The sequence below is a fragment of the Schistocerca americana genome, chromosome 9 (genome assembly GCF_021461395.2).
Source record: "Schistocerca americana isolate TAMUIC-IGC-003095 chromosome 9, iqSchAmer2.1, whole genome shotgun sequence".
Classification (NCBI taxonomy): Eukaryota; Metazoa; Arthropoda; class Insecta; order Orthoptera; family Acrididae; genus Schistocerca; species Schistocerca americana.
In genome coordinates this window covers 205410917-205427336 of record NC_060127.1, presented here as the reverse complement: position 1 = coordinate 205427336, position 16420 = coordinate 205410917, and the positions used below count along the sequence as shown (strand labels likewise).

General features: G+C 40.1%; 1 protein-coding gene across 1 annotated transcript in view; it reads left to right on the top strand.

Annotated features, from left to right (window-relative positions):
- Positions 1–13540: 13540 nt before the first annotated feature.
- The window catches only part of LOC124550823, a 147475-nt gene continuing 144595 nt past the window's right edge, over positions 13541–16420 (top strand). Inside the window, exon 1 of the mRNA XM_047125549.1 lies at positions 13541–13662. The gene's annotated coding sequence lies outside the window, so the exon portion shown is untranslated. The remainder of the gene's footprint in view (positions 13663–16420) is intronic.

The window sequence follows — 16420 nt, the reverse complement described above, 5'->3', positions numbered from 1 at the left end:
TGGGGATGTCTCATCTGAGATGTGGAGACGGCCTTGCCTGTGGCTATTGAGAGTACAGGATGCATTTGTCTGCAAGCAGTGGCTCATGCGAAGAACAATGACACCTGTCGTATGGATTTTGAGGCCATCCTCAGTTCTTGCAGGCGGCTGGCGGAGCTATTGAAGGCTGCTAACCTTACACATGGGGTGCAACCAGAGCCCTCAATTTGCAGCATCATTCCTGTAGTTGATTGGGGTCCTTTGGTTTGGAGGTCAGTGGAGGGTCTCAGCCAAAAGATTTGCCCTCTCTGTAATGGCCTTGGTTGTAGATTTCTGAACCTGCGTCATCAGGTGGGGATTTGTAGGACACCCCTCGATAGGTGAGGGGTGCACTACAGAAACGAAGCAGCTACCCGGGTAGTAGAGTGCTTGTGAAGTGTACGTTGGTATTTTCTTAGGCCAGGCAGTAGTTTGAGGTACTCCCATGAAGACTCACCAATGGATACACATGTAGGGAAATCAGACCATGTTCAGAGTAAAGACAGTTCCATTGTAAAAATTTTATCAATAAATTGTTGAAGTATTCGTACAAAGTTCCTAAATTTATTGCCCTCTAGGAAAGTTCTGAACCTCATATTATTCTTGGGACTGAGAGCTGGCTAAAACCAGAAGTAAAAAGCTCTGAGATGTGTAGCGAGTTTTTGAATATTTATCGGAAAGACATTAAACGCCGTAGGAGAGGGACTGTTCACTGCAGCTGACAAAAATGTTGTCTCTACTGAGGCTGAATGTCACAGTAAAGTTATCTGGTTGCACATAACAGGTCTAGGTGAAACTAAGTTAACTGTTGGATGTTTTTAGCAACCACCTGACTCCTCTGTGACGGTTCTAGATTCATTGAAAGATCGTCTATGGTCAATTGTGCATAAATGCCCATTTCATTATACTAGATTATACTAGATGGTGGTGACTTTAACCTACCGAGTATGGACTGGGATGTGTATGTATTTATTGCAGGGGGGTGCAGACAAACAGTCTTGGGAAGTACTTCTAAACACGATTTCCGAAAACTTTCTTGAGTAGCTAGTTTGGCACACACAATAGAAGTATCTTGCACCTTGTACCGACCAACAGGCCAGACCTTACCGACGGCGTCAGTGAAGAGATGGGGATTAGCGATCATTATGTCATTATGAATGTTAATAAATCAGTCAAGAGGGCTAGGAGAGTGTTTCTGCTAGAAAGAGCACATAAACAGTTGTTAGCATATGCAATCATTTAGTTCCAGAATGATGGCCATAGAGGATGCCAAATTTAAACAGACGCAAAATCTCCAAGATTGGCGATCTTTTACAGAAGCTCGAAATTTAGCGCGGACTTCAATGCGAGATGCCTACAACAGTTTCCACAATGAAACGTTGTCTCGAAACCTGGCAGAAAATCCAAAGAGATCCTGGTCGTATGTGAAGTACGTTAGCGGCAAGAAACAATCAATGTCTTCACTACGCGATAGCAATGGAGATACTATCGAAGACAGTGTTTCCAAAGCAGAGTTACTAAACACAGTCTTCCGAAATGCCTTCACAAAAGAAGACGAAATAAATATTCCAGAATTCGAGTCAAGAACAGCTGCCAACATGAGTGACGTAGAAGTAAATATCCTTGGAGTAGTGAAGCAACTTAAATCACTTAATAAAAGCAACTCTTCTGGTCCAGACTGTATACCAATTAGGTTCCTTTCGGAGTATGCTGATGCATTAGCTCCATACTTAACAATCATATACAACCGTTCGCTCGACGAAAGATCTGTACCCAAAGACTGGGAACTTGCACAGGTCACACCAATATTCAAGAAAGGTTAATATGAGTAATCCACTAAATCACAGGCCTATATCGTTAACGTCGATATGTTGCAGGATTTTGGAACATATATTGTGTTCGAACATTATGAATTACCTCGAAGAAAACTGTCTATTGACATACAGTCAACATGGATTTAGAAAACATCGTTCCAGTAAAACACAACTAGCCCTTTATTCACATGAAGTGTTGAGTGCTATTGACAAGGTATTTCAGATCGATTCCGTATTTCTGGATTTCCGGAAGGCTTTTGACACTCTACCACACAAGTGGCTCGTATTGAAATTGCGTGCTTATGGAATATCATCTCAGTTATGTGACTGGATTTGTGATTTCCTGTCAGAGAGGTCACAGTTCGTAGTAATTGACGGAAAGTCATCGTGTAAAACAGAAGTGATTTCTGGCGTTCCCCAAGGTAGTGTTATAGGCCCTTTGCTGTTCCTTATTTCTATAAACGATTTGGGAGACAATCTGAACAGCCGTCTTCCGTTGTTGCACATGACACTGCCGTTTATCGACTAATAAAGTCATCAGAAGATCAAAACAAACTGCAAAACGATTTAGAAAAAAATATCTGAATGGCTCGAAAAGTGGTAGTTGACCCTGAATAATGAAAATTGTGAGGTCATCCACATGAGTGCTAAAAGGAACTCATTAAACTTCGGTTACATGATAAATCAGTCCAATCTAAAAGCTGTAAATTGAGCTAAATACCTAGGTATTACAATTACAAACAACCTAAATTGGAAGGAACATATAGAAAATGATGTGGGAAAGGCTAACCAAAGACTGTGTTTTATTGACAGGACACTTAGAAAATGTAACAGACCTACTAAGGAGACTTCCTACATTACACTTGTCCATCCTCTTTTAGAATAGTGCTGCACAGTGAGGAATCCTTACGAGATAGGACTGACGGAGTATATCGAAATAGTTCAAAGAAAGGCAGCACGTTTTGTATTATCGCGAAATATGGGAGAGTGTGTCACAGAAATTATACAGGATTTGAGCTGAAAATTGTTAAAAGAAAGGCATTTTTCGTTGCGACCGAATCTTCTCACGAAATTCCAATCACCAACTTTGTCCTCTGAATGCGAAAATACACTCCTGGAAATGGAAAAAAGAACACATTGACACCGGTGTGTCAGACCCACCATACTTGCTCCGGACACTGCGAGAGGGCTGTACAAGCAATGATCACATGCACGGCACAGCGGACACACCAGGAACCGCGGTGTTGGCCGTCGAATGGCGCTAGCTGCGCAGCATTTGTGCACCGCCGCCGTCAGTGTCAGCCAGTTTGCCGTGGCATACAGAGCTCCATCGCAATCTTTAACACTGGTAGCATGCCGCGACAGCGTGGACGTGAACCATATGTGCAGTAGACGGACTTTGAGCGAGGGCGTATAGTGGGCATGCGGGAGGCCGGGTGGACGTACCGCCGAATTGCTCAACACGTGGGGCGTGAGGTCTCCACAGTACATCGATGTTGTCGCCAGTGGTCGGCGGAAGGTGCATGTGCCCGTCGACCTGGGACCGGACCGCAGCGACGCACGGATGCACGCCAAGACCGTAGGATCCTACGCAGTGCCGTAGGGGACCGCACCGCCACTTCCCAGCAAATTAGGGACACTGTTGCTCCTGGGGTATCGGCGAGGACCATTCGCAACCGTCTCCATGAAGCTGGGCTACGGTCCCGCACACCGTTAGGCCGTCTTCCGCTCACGCCCCAACATCGTGCAGCCCGCCTCCAGTGGTGTCGCGACAGGCGTGAATGGAGGGACGAATGGAGACGTGTCGTCTTCAGCGATGAGAGTCGCTTCTGCCTTGGTGCCAATGATGGTCGTATGCGTGTTTGGCGCCGTGCAGGTGAGCGCCACAATCAGGACTGCATACGACCGAGGCACACAGGGCCAACACCCGGCATCATGGTGTGGGGAGCGATCTCCTACATTGGCCGTACACCACTGGTGATCGTCGAGGGGACACTGAATAGTGCACGGTACATCCAAACCGTCATCGAACCCATCGTTCTACCATTCCTAGACCGGCAAGGGAACTTGCTGTTCCAACAGGACAATGCACGTCCGCATGTATCCCGTGCCACCCAACGTGCTCTAGAAGGTGTATGTCAACTACCCTGGCCAGCAAGATCTCCGGATCTGTCCCCCATTGAGCATGTTTGGGACTGGATGAAGCGTCGTCTCACGCGGTCTGCACGTCCAGCACGAACGCTGGTCCAACTGAGGCGCCAGGTGGAAATGGCACGGCAAGCCGTTCCACAGGACTACATCCAGCATCTCTACGATCGTCTCCATGGGAGAATAGCAGCCTGCATTGCTGCGAAAGGTGGATATACACTGTACTAGTGCCGACATTGTGCATGCTCTGTTGCCTATGTCTATGTGCCTGTGGTTCTGTCAGTGCGATCATGTGATGTATCTGACCCCAGGAATGTGTCAATAAAGTTTCCCCTTCCTGGGACAATGAATTCACGGTGTTCTTATTTCAATTTCCAGGAGTGTATTTTGTTGACACCGACCTAAATAGAGAGAAACGATCACCACGATAAAATTGAAGGGAAATCAGAGCACGTACGGAAATATATAGGTGTTCATTCTTTCCGCACACTATTTGAGATTGGAGTAATAGAGAATTGTGAAGGTGGTTCGATAAACCCTCTGCCAGACACTTAAATGTGATTTGCAGAGTATCCAGGTAGATGTAGATGTAGATGGGCAAAATTTAAACTGATTGCAAATCGTGATCTGGAAAAGTATGTGCCTAGTAAGTGGATTAAGGATGGGAAACATCCACCTTAGTTTAATAACGAAATTCGGAAAATGCCGAGAAAGAAAAGGCTGTTGCAATCTTGGCTCAAAAGAGGATGCGCAAATGACGACAGGCAAAAATTAGTAGAGATTCGTACGTCTGTGAAAAGATCTATGCTCTAAGCATACAACAGCTGCCACCGTCATACAGTGGCTAAAGGAAAGGATCTGGTACACATGTCGCCAAGTGGACACACCTAAGGAGAATCCGAAAAAATTCTGAGCCTATGTAAAGTCTCTAAGCGAGTATAAGGCTTCCATCCAGTCACTTGCTGACCATGCTGTTTTGCCAGTAGAAGGGGCAAAAGGGAGGCCAAAGGTTTAAATTCTACGTTTAAGAAATCACTGACGTAGGAGAATCGTACAAACGTACGTTGTTTGACCATCACACAGAGTCCCGTATGGATGACATAGTAGTGTAGAGAAACAATTGAAAGCGTTGAAAACAAATAAGTCTCTGGGCCCAGGCGGGATCCCAGTTCGGTTCCACAGAGAGTACTCCACGTCACTGGTCCCTTACTTAGTTTGCATTTATCGCGAATCTCTCGGCATGCACAAAGTGTTAAGCAACTAGAAGAAAGCGCAGGTGACTCCTATATATAAGAAGAGTAGAAGAACGGACCCGCAAAATTACAGACCAATATCCTTAGCATCAGTTTGTTACAGAATTCTATAGCATATTCTGAGACGGAAAAGCTCATATTCACGAATCAACAAGGATTTAGAAAGCACTGCTCAAGCGAAAACCAGCTGACTCTTTTCTCACGTGAGGTACTGCGAACTGTGGATGAAGGGCAACAGGCAGATTTCATATTTCTACATTTCTGAGAAACATCCGACATGGTACCCCGCTGCATACTGGTAACTAAGGCATATACATACGGAATAGGTTCCCAGATATATGACTGACGCGAAGACTTCCTAAGTAATAGAACCCAGTATGTTGTCCTCGATGGCGAGCGTTCATCAGAGACAAGCGTATTGTCAGAGAGCCCAGGGAAGTGTGACGGCACCGCTCTTGTTCTCTATGTACATAAATGATTTGGTGGACAGAGCAGGCACCAATCTGCGGTTGTTTGCTGATGATGCTGTGGTGTGTGGTAAGGTGTCGAAGTTGAGAGACTGCAGGAAGATACAAGACGACTTAGGCAAAATTTCTAATTGGTGTGATGAATGGCAGCTAGCTCTTAATGTAGAAAAACGTAAGTTAATGCGAATCAGTAGGAAAAACTGTTCTCCATCATTTGAAAATCCTGTAATGTTCGGATACAGCATTAGTAGTGTCCTGCTTGATACAGTCATGTCGTTTAAATATCTGAGCGTAAAGTTGTGAAGCAATACGAAATGGAACGAGCATGTCACGACTGTGGTTCAGAAGGCGAATGGTCGACTTCAGTTTATTTGGAGTATTTTAGGAAAGTGTGGTTCAAATGCAAAGGAGACCACATATATGATGCCAGTGCAACCTATTCTTGAGTACTGTTTGAGTGTTTGGGATACACACCAGATCGGATTGAGAAGACATCGAAGCTTCTTGGTTTGTTACTGGTATCTTTGAACAGAATGCAAACTATGGATATGCTTCGGGAGCTCAAGCGTTCGAAGAACACTACTGAGAAAGTTTAGAGAACCAGTATTTGAAGCTGACTGCAGAACGATCCTACTGCCACTAGCATATATTTCAAATAGGGACTACGAAGATAAGATACGAGAAATTAGGGGTCATATGGAGGCACATAGATAGTCCCTTTTCCCTCCTCTACCTGAAGTGGAACAGGAAAGGAAACTACTAATTGTGGTAAAGTGTGCCCTTCACCATGCACTGTACAGTGGCTTGTGGAGTATGTATGTAGTTGTAGACGTTTTTCACTCCCATGTGGACACACCACAAACGTGCCATCAACGTATCTTAGGCTTCATTGCAGCTGTTCCCAAAGTTTTCTCTTCAAAATCCTTCATAAACAAGTTTACCACGAGCAGTGACAGAAGGCACCCCATGGCAACGCCACCCGTTTCGTCACTGAAGAGAAAGAATGGTGATGTGAGAACAAATTCGAAAAGCTTAGTCATTTCAGGGTTGAATTTCTCCCTGATCAACTCGAGAAAATCGGCAAACAGCACTCTGATGAAGAGGAAGATCACATCAGGGCCATACTACTTGCACCCATTGAATTAAATGTACAGAGTTCCTGATGGGGTGGCTTAATACTGCTGCTTAGATGTTTGCGGAATTGATACATAGCTATGCCTATGTTGCTCACAATTGGACATAGAGGAACATCTGCTTTATGAACATTTGGTAAGCCATGGAATCTTGGTGGTGCAGCAGCTCGTGCCCGAAGTTTCTTGACGATTTCCTTGGGCAGGGACTATCATAGAAGATCAGTGGTCTTCTTCTTCACTATGGTGGTCAGCTCTCCCTTACAGTGACTCCTCTTCCACATCATCGCTGGGGAGGATGGAATTTACTTGGTCTATACCACTGATGAAATACGCAACAGGTGTAGCAGTCAGTGTCAGTGCGAAGTTGAGTCCATTTTACAGGACTGATTTTGTCACATTGTCAGTCTCTTTCCTGTGAAGCTGATTACGGTTTTTCTTTGCCCTTCTTGAGGCTTTTGCTCTCTTGTTGCCAGACACTAGAACTTGGAGACTTGTTCGGTAGTAGCACTGCATCAAGATAGTTCTGCATGAGCCCAAGAGCCAGTATCAGTCCACTCCCAATAATCAGGTGAGAATAGACAAGTCATCTGTGAGTGGAGTGTCAGTAGTTCCTTAGGTGTGTCCACTTGGCGACATGTGTATCAGATCCTTTCCCTTATTAGGGCCAGACTAGCTCTTCTTGTGATCCATTGGGAGGTTGCAGGTTTTAGATGATGTGTGATCCTTGCAAATGTTGGTATTATGTTATAGTCATGGCACCTCATCAGGAAGGCGAGAAAACTGTGCAGATGCTCTTTCCTGTGTCGAGGCTTATTCAGCTTCTTAAGTCTCTGATACATCTATTCCTGATAGAGGAATGTGGTATGTGATCTAAAGTTTCCTGGTGAATTGACTGTTTGTACTGTGTCCAGCTGGGAGCAGTCCTCTTTGTAAAGTGATACTTTGTCAGCACACATTGTCATCTTCTTTAGGTGATTCCTGTAGAATGGGCATCTTCAGCACATCCGATCTCTCTTATACAGTGATTGCTCCCCATCCCTTCCGACACTATGCAATTGCACTCTACTTAAGGTGGAGTGGTGGAGGCACAGGATTTCCAAAGCCTGGGTGCAATGTCCAGTTCCTCAATGCTTCTGTAGGAACCTTCGAACGTGGAAATGGCCCTCAGGCAATGCTCAACACTGGTTCCCAACCTCTGCTTAGGGTGTCATCATTATCTCTGTTGTTTCTCGTCTGTCAATAGTCTGCTTCAGAACACAATCACTAAATGACAATGTGTAGTGCAACCCCTGTGATAGATTGACAATGCAGCTAATGTCTTTTCTATTGTTCACATACTTCATTGAGTCCCCTGTAGGCAAGCAATCTTTGGCAACTGCAGATTTTGTTTGTTGATGAGGTACTGTCTTATGATAGAATTACTATTGAATTTTATTATATTTTGCTAAGAATGAGTATGCATTTCTGTTTTCAATGGTGTTTTTTGTACCACTGAGTATGCTTTATACTCTTGACTAAGGCAGTCTTCCTTCCAAATGCTAAAAATGCAACAGTAGTTATGCAAGTGTGTTCACATTTTAGTAACAGCTTTTTTTTTCTTTTGGTCATCAGTCTACTGACTGGTTTGATGTGGCCCGCCACGAATTCCTTTCCTGTGCTAACCTTTTCATCTCAGAGTAGCACTTGCAACCTACGTCCTCAATTATTTGCTTGACGTATTCCAATCTCTGCCTTCCTCTACAGTTTTTGCCCTCTACAGCTCCCTCTAGTACCATGGAAGTCACTTCCTTATGTCTTAGCAGATGTCCTATCATCCTGTCCCTTCTCCTTATCAGTGTTTTCCACATATTCCTTTCCTCTCCGATTCTGTGTAGAACCTCCTCATTCCTTACCTTATCAGTCCACCTAATTTTCAACATTCGTCTATAGCACCACATCTCAAATGCTTCGATTCTCTTCTGTTTCGGTTTTCCCACAGTCCATGTTTCACTACCATACAATGCTGTACTCCAGACGTACATCCTCAGAAATTTCTTCCTCAAATTAAGGCCGGTATTTGATATTAGTAGACTTCTCTTGGCCAGAAATGCCTTTTTTGCCGTAGCGAGTCAGCTTTTGATGTCCTCCTTGCTCCATCTATCATTGGTTATTTTACTGCCTAGGTAGCAGAATTCCTTAACTTCATTGACTTCGTGACCCTCAATCCTGATGTTAAATTTCTCGCTGTTCCCATTTCTACTACTTCTCATTACCTTCGTCTTTCTCCGATTTACTCTCAAACCATACTGTGTACTCATTAGACTGTTCATTCCATTCAGCAGATTATTTAATTCTTCTTCACTTTCACTCAGGATAGCAATGTCATCAGCGAATTGTATCATTGATATCCTTTCACCTTGTATTTTAATTCCACTCCTGAACCTTTCTTTTATTTCCGTCATTGCTTCCTCGTTGTACAGATTGAAGAGTAGGGGCGAAAGGCTACAGCCTTGTCTTACACCCTTCTTAATACGAGCACTTCGTTCTTGATCGTCTACTCTTATTATTCCCTCTTGGTTGTTGTACATATTGTATATGACCCGTCTCTCCCAATAGCTTACCCCTACTTTTTCAGAATCTCGATCAGCTTGCACCATTTTATATTGTCGAAGGATTTTTCCAGGTCGACAAATCCTATGAGAGTGTCTTGATTTTTCTTTAGCCTTGCTTCCATTATTAGCCTTAACATCAGAATTGCCTCTCTCGTCCCTCTACTTTTCCTAAAGCCAAACTGATCGTCACCTAGCGCATTCTCAATTTTCTTTTCCATTCTCCTGTATATTATTCTTGTAAGCAGCTTCGATGCATGAGCTGTTAAGCTGATTGTGCGATAATTCTCGCACATGTCAGCTCTTGCCATCTTCGGAATTGTGTGGATGATGCTTTTCCGAAAGTCAGATGGTATATCGCCAGACTCATATATTCTACACACCAACGTGAATAGTCGTTTTGTTGCCACTTCCCCCAATGATTTTAGAAATTCTGATGGAATGTTATCTATCCCTTCTGCCTTATTTGACCATAAGTCCTCCAAAGCTCTTTTAAATTCCGGTTCTAATACTGGATCCCCTATCTCTTCTAAATCGACTCCTGTTTCTTCTTCTATCACATCAGACAAATCTTCACCCTCGTAGAGGCTTTCAATGTATTCTTTCCACCTATCTGCTCTCTCCTCTGCATTTAACAGTGGAATTCCCATTGCACTCTTAATGTTACCACCGTTGCTTTTAATGTCACCAAAAGTTGTTTTGACTTTCCTGTATGCTGAGTCTGTCCTTCCGACAATCATATCTTTTTCCATGTCTTCACATTTTTCCTGCAGCCATTTCGTCTTAGCTTCCCTGCACTTCCTATTTATTTCATTCCTCGGCGACTTGTATTTCTGTATTCCTGATTTTCCCAGAACATGTTTGTACTTCCTCCTTTCATCAATCAACTGCTACTAGAAACAATACATTTTAGCAGAAATCAATGTACTACAATCTTCTTACCACTCCAATGAAAATTTAAAAGCTAATAACACACCCTCATGCTTTCATCGCTGGATTTACTAGTGAATTCTGTATAGCTCGAGTTTACTGAAAGCAGTATCATTCAATAAGGTGGAAGTACGTTCACACTATGTAACAAAATCCCATGTAAAACATGCACTTCAATTTAGTATATTTTTGCTGCATAATGGTGACTGGCATAATAACTACATGCTATGTCACTAATACTACAATCTGTGGTAAAAAGCAACTCCATTCAAAGCTTAAATACGTATTCATTCCATGGCACGATGTAATAAAGTTGAACAGCAGTTCTGTCAATGAGTTATCTATTAAACGCAAGAAAGTAAGAAAAATGGATCCAAACAAAAATAAAGTAGTATGCAAGCAATATACTTACAGCACATTTAAAGTCAGCAGTTCTTACACAGATTCATAGGCAAGAACAAATGTCCACAGAATACCACGCAGCAAAATTAGCGTCTGTTTAACATCAGACAAAAGCAAATATGGACTCATTTAATCCTCCCAACATTATGTATGTGAGCAAACATCAGGAAGAACGTGAGAAACACATCACAACGCATTTTAGGATGTGCAATACACACACAAAGTCATATTCAGTGACAATGGTAGGAAAACAACCTCTGTTCTGAACAAAACCAAAACAAGTATGGCAGACTTTAAATCACCTAATAAGAAACCGAGATGATGGGTTCATAAACTTTTGTGCTCCAAGTAGCCTGCAGTGGAACAAGGCTGTCTTACTAGAAGTCCATATATGACCTTCACCCTCTGATACTGGTGTCATGTATTGCTGCTTCAACACGCTCCCATCAAAGTTTAGTGGCACTGTTTTTCAATATTACTTCAGTTGAGTATATCTGTATGGGCATTGGTAATTCAAGTTATGGGATTAGAACCGAGCCAAAAATCCTATAAAAGGGAAAACATACATACTGGATTTGGAGCTGGATTTTATACTGAAATAAACTTCTTGTGGGCTGTGGTGAATATATTTATCACTAATGTATTTCAATACAGCATTTATGGGAATATGGCGTACCGCTTCTGTGCCCCCTGACATCTGGTGGTAGTTTGCTGCATCAGCTCTGGTTTCTGTTTGTTGTGAAATATACACTTGTTGGGAAATATATTTAACACAAAATTAATATGTCTTTTGTGAACGTTGGGTAGCATACTTACCACCAACTTAGTGGTTTTACAAGTCTTTTTTGAACATACCTTACTGGGGACATACCTGTAATCTTGTAATAGTACACTGTACCAGGTGCATAAAACTGCTACAACTACTACTTTCTGTTTGTTATGAGATCAGCACTATTGTCACTTGTGAATTTGGAAAAAACTGCTTCGTCTCTAGAGTGGGAAATACACTAATCAATGAAATAACAGCTCACAAAAATCTGTGGAAGGTATACATATCACCAGTTTTTGGTCCTAAATCACAAAAATAAAATTAACAAAAAATAAATATAGTTAGTTAATCACAAATATAACATGATACAAAAAAAAATGACTTCGCTTAGTAGCTACAAAAAATGCGCCCGCAAAAGAGATAACACAATTGCATCAAACAAATTTGTAGTAGATTTACCATCTGTAGCTAAAGATTCATTCGTGAATTGCTTTAGAATACCAAAGGTCAGTATCGAATACTTGTTGAAGTGGGGTTTAATAGCTATTCAAAATACGATACTCATTTTATAGGCGCAATCCTGGCTCTAATAAAGCTAGAAGTGACACTTTGATATTTGACATCTTGTGATTATCTGTCATCGTCCCCAGTTTTATACCACATTCCCAAAGGCATGATTTCAGGGTTCTTCTGTGACACTGGATGTTACTGGCAATGACCTAAAACTCATTTAAAAACTAATATTTTAATCTTTCAGCCCCCACTAAGTAAATAAGATGAAATATTAAAATTATTCTATGATGAATTTTGGAGTTACGCTTCATGGAGCAAAAGGCACTGTAACACAATTGGTGATTTCCTTTATTAATGGTACACTCAATCTTTAATTATACTACCACCAGAAAACTTGTTACTCCCTTCCTCAAATCCGCTTGGCATCCATTTAAGAGCATTGAAGTTGCCATTACGAGAATGTTAATGCATGGCCAGTATCGCGTTGTTTTCCATCATTTATAGAATTAAATGAGCGGCAGTGAAACTGCAAATCACTTTTCACTAATATCTGAATAATACTTGCTTATTCGTACACTGAAGATCACAACAACAACAACTCATACATACTCATACATATCATATAACAGAAACATCATTCAGTTTCATCACATAAAGTAACTGCACCAGCAAAGCATTGAACTACCAGCAATCCTGCATGCAGACCATTAATATTACGTTCCTGTTAAACTACGTACCGTGGCTCAGGGCAGATACCATTAAAAAAGGGAGAGAAAGAAAATCATGATGGCAGAGTTGCTTGGTCCTCACCATAGGGAATACAAAATAACTCATAATCTACATTATTTTGTTGCCATGCCAGCTTACCATATAGTATATAATGATCAATTTAAGAGCAGTAGTAGCATTACTTTTATCATGCTGACACAAGTATCTCGCAGGTATTTTAAAGAAAATGCTTGCTGTCTTTTTTCTAAATAAACTTAAAAGTAGTAAGTTTTTTAAGTAGGCTGTAATTTATTTGATTTATAACTATACAGTTCCTATGGAAGTTTCATTGATCGGTCTGTTAGTGTGCCAATTTTCGTTGCGTGTGTGAACCCGGCTTTATAGACGTAACACTCTTATGAAATTTTAGCACTTTTTTGGTCGTTGATGTAGGCACTGATAATGTATTTGTTGTAATTTTTACAGTACTTAAATTACGTTTCCTACAAACCATCCACAATATAAGCAATGGTTATCTTTTTCTCTAAATTACATGCCGATCTCGCAATCCATACTCAGTGACATCTTGCATGTATAATTAATCTTGGTCGTAGTCACCCGTACAAAGAGACACATAATCTATAGAAACAAGTACCTGGAACTAAATGTGATGGGAAATGGGTGGGAATGTTCTTGTGCGTAGTCAAATCATTGCTTGCAGATGCTTCTTTGTTATTGAAACATCTGAGTCAATTTCCTATTTTCTTGCGTATCTTTGATGATTTCCTGCCGCGCATACGAAATTTAAATTGTGCGTCAAATTCGAAAGGAAAATAACCTGGCTGATTATTGGCTCTTGTTTTATTTTAGTATCTAACAATAGCTTGGTTCTGAACTGTTCATTTGTTAAACGTGAAATGTGAGTATATATATTTATCGACGAAACAAGTACGAATCCATTAGCAATACGTTCTGTCAGGAACAGAACAGACACAAATGAGTAGATGCAGTATGAGGAAAAAGGGTGTGAAATTAGTTTTAAATGGAAGACTACTGTCGTGCTGGAACATAACAAACATCTGTCACTGCGGGTGTTACTGTTTTAGGTTAGAGGCACTGTTTACTGTGCTGTCTACACGCATCTGTAATACTGTGTTTAGAAGTTATTAATCTATGTAGTCTCTGTATAAATGCAAAAAAGAAAAGAAAAACAATACACTTTTTACGTGTATTCATGTGACTTCCAATTTACAGAGGTAATAACAATATACGGCACCTCAGTAAGCAGTTACGCTTATTCATAGATGTTTGAATTTTGCTGTTATATACCGAAATATAAATAGTTTTCATTGCGGGTGCCGACAAAATTAATACTTTATACGGAATTGCTTACCAAATTACCACTGACACTGCTGGTGGTAACTCTAGCAAGAATCGTTTATATGACGGAAGAATATTTTTATTCGGAAAAAAAATCTTCAGCTCTTCATGGGAAAACAATATTATTTCGCTGAAGCAATCCTCTCTGATTCCTCATATACAGCTTGCGTAATGTAGTTTTACTTGTACAAATGACACAAAAATATATGAAGATTCACTAGAAGTATTCCAGAATTGCCTTGTTACACATATCATGAATAAAAATCATAGTAGGCCTTGCACAGTGCCAGGAAGTTGAGATGATGCATTATCTAAATTTTTCTGTGATAATGGCAACTTTTAAATAATGTTCTTAAAGGTTAAGGACGATTCTTATGCAATGTATATAAATAAGTCTTTACGAGATTCTATTCCTTTTACTCAAGTCTGTCTGCGTAATTATAGTTACATCAGACAACATAACTTTTTTTTTTTTTTAGTACATCAGATGAATTGTGAAAAGATGATTGTTCCATAGATTTACAGTCCAGACAATGTGATTCCAGTTTGAATTTGTAGATGAACAAGACTGGAAAGTTTTATTCAATTTATTAATGTCACCTGTTTAAGATTATTTCCTCAAGAGAAACATTTTTGAGTAAGGGTCATTCCATATCAAATCACCCAATAAAAAATAAATTTTACACCCACCTCCTTAGATTTTCATGAAATTTGGCTGAAATGGTTCTAATACCATCCTGACAACACCTGCAAATTTTTTTTTTTGCTGTATCTCTTATTGTTTTTTTTTATAAATTTTTAAAGTTTTTATGTTTTGCATTTTCTGAACCTTCGGAAATGGTCAGTTTAATTTGTATTCAAAACTTTAAATTTGCTTATCTTAAAAACTCTTTTAGATAACATCATGAATTTTTGCAGCAAGTTTATTTATTATACATATTTGAAGATAAAAATGATGCTATTAAAATATATTAATATTTTCTATGAAAAAAAATATATATATGTATTTTTTTTCTTTTTTTTAACGGATGTTTTGTTTTATAGGAATTGCAATATCTCGAGTCTCAGACCTGATAGAATGCTCAAATTTGTTGTAATTTACTCTTAAACATATAGGCTACTTGATAAAACAAAAATAATGATGGCTTTTTAACATGTTTATTAATTATAGTAGATTACATTAGAATTATGTACAAAGATAGTTTACTTACGACACTTATGTATAACCCAACTGATTGCTTGAAACATTGTTAAAAAGACAAAATTACTCAAAAAATTCAAACATTAATGCTGATTCAAACTGTTTTTCCACTTCATCCAAGAGCTTTCAGTTCTTTTGATACAGTCTTTTTTGAAGTAATACATTCTCCCAGTGCCGCTTGATTGAGGTGCGTCTACTACACAGACTATGTGCTCCAAAGGCACTATGCAGGAATCTTCTCTTTCAGGCCAATAAAATGATGCAGCGGGTCCTGAAGGATGTAGAAATAGAATTCCTGCATCTTCTTCATCATTGAATATTGTTTTTACCAGTCCAAAGTACCAGTTACCATCATAATTTGCAGCCACATAGCAATTTATGGATGCTTCAACACGAACCCAATCAGAAGGAGAATGGAAAGAAAAGACTAAGGAGGGTTTTACACTATCTGTAGTCCTTCTAATTTCAAGGTTGTTTGTTGGAAGTGGTTTGAAGTTATGAAAACTTCTAGTTCCAGGAATGGTTCGGGTTGCTGAAAAACGTTTTTCTAGTTTAAACCGTAGCAAATCAGCTTCTTTTTTGTCAATAAAGTGAAAATGAATGTTTTCAATACTTTTTTCACAAAACTTATACACATCGATTGCTGTCATTATTTGTTCTTTGTCTGAAAGCTGTAGACTGGCTTTCCTTAAAATTCTTTTAATAGTTCCTCCTAGGCCATCACAAATTGACTTCCCATGACTTGTTGCAAAAAAAGAGTGTTGGGCCTTCAAATTAAAGTCTCTCAAGTGTTCAGTCAAATTCTTAAAACTTTTTCTATTTTTGTACTGCCCAGCACAACCATCTGTAAAGTAGTGAACTGAGTCAATGTCAGTATGATGTAATGACAGCCACTTTGTAATTTCTTTTTGTACAAAGTTAACAAAACCAGTGTCATGTTCTTGGTCATCACTAATAAAACAGTGGTTGGAAACAAAAACATTGTTTTCCTCATTTCTTAGAAAAAACTCCATCTGGGTGTAAGTACAACCACCTCTATTCCAGTGGTAACTTTGGATCTCATTTTGTATAACAAAGGAATAATTTTCACTGAAAT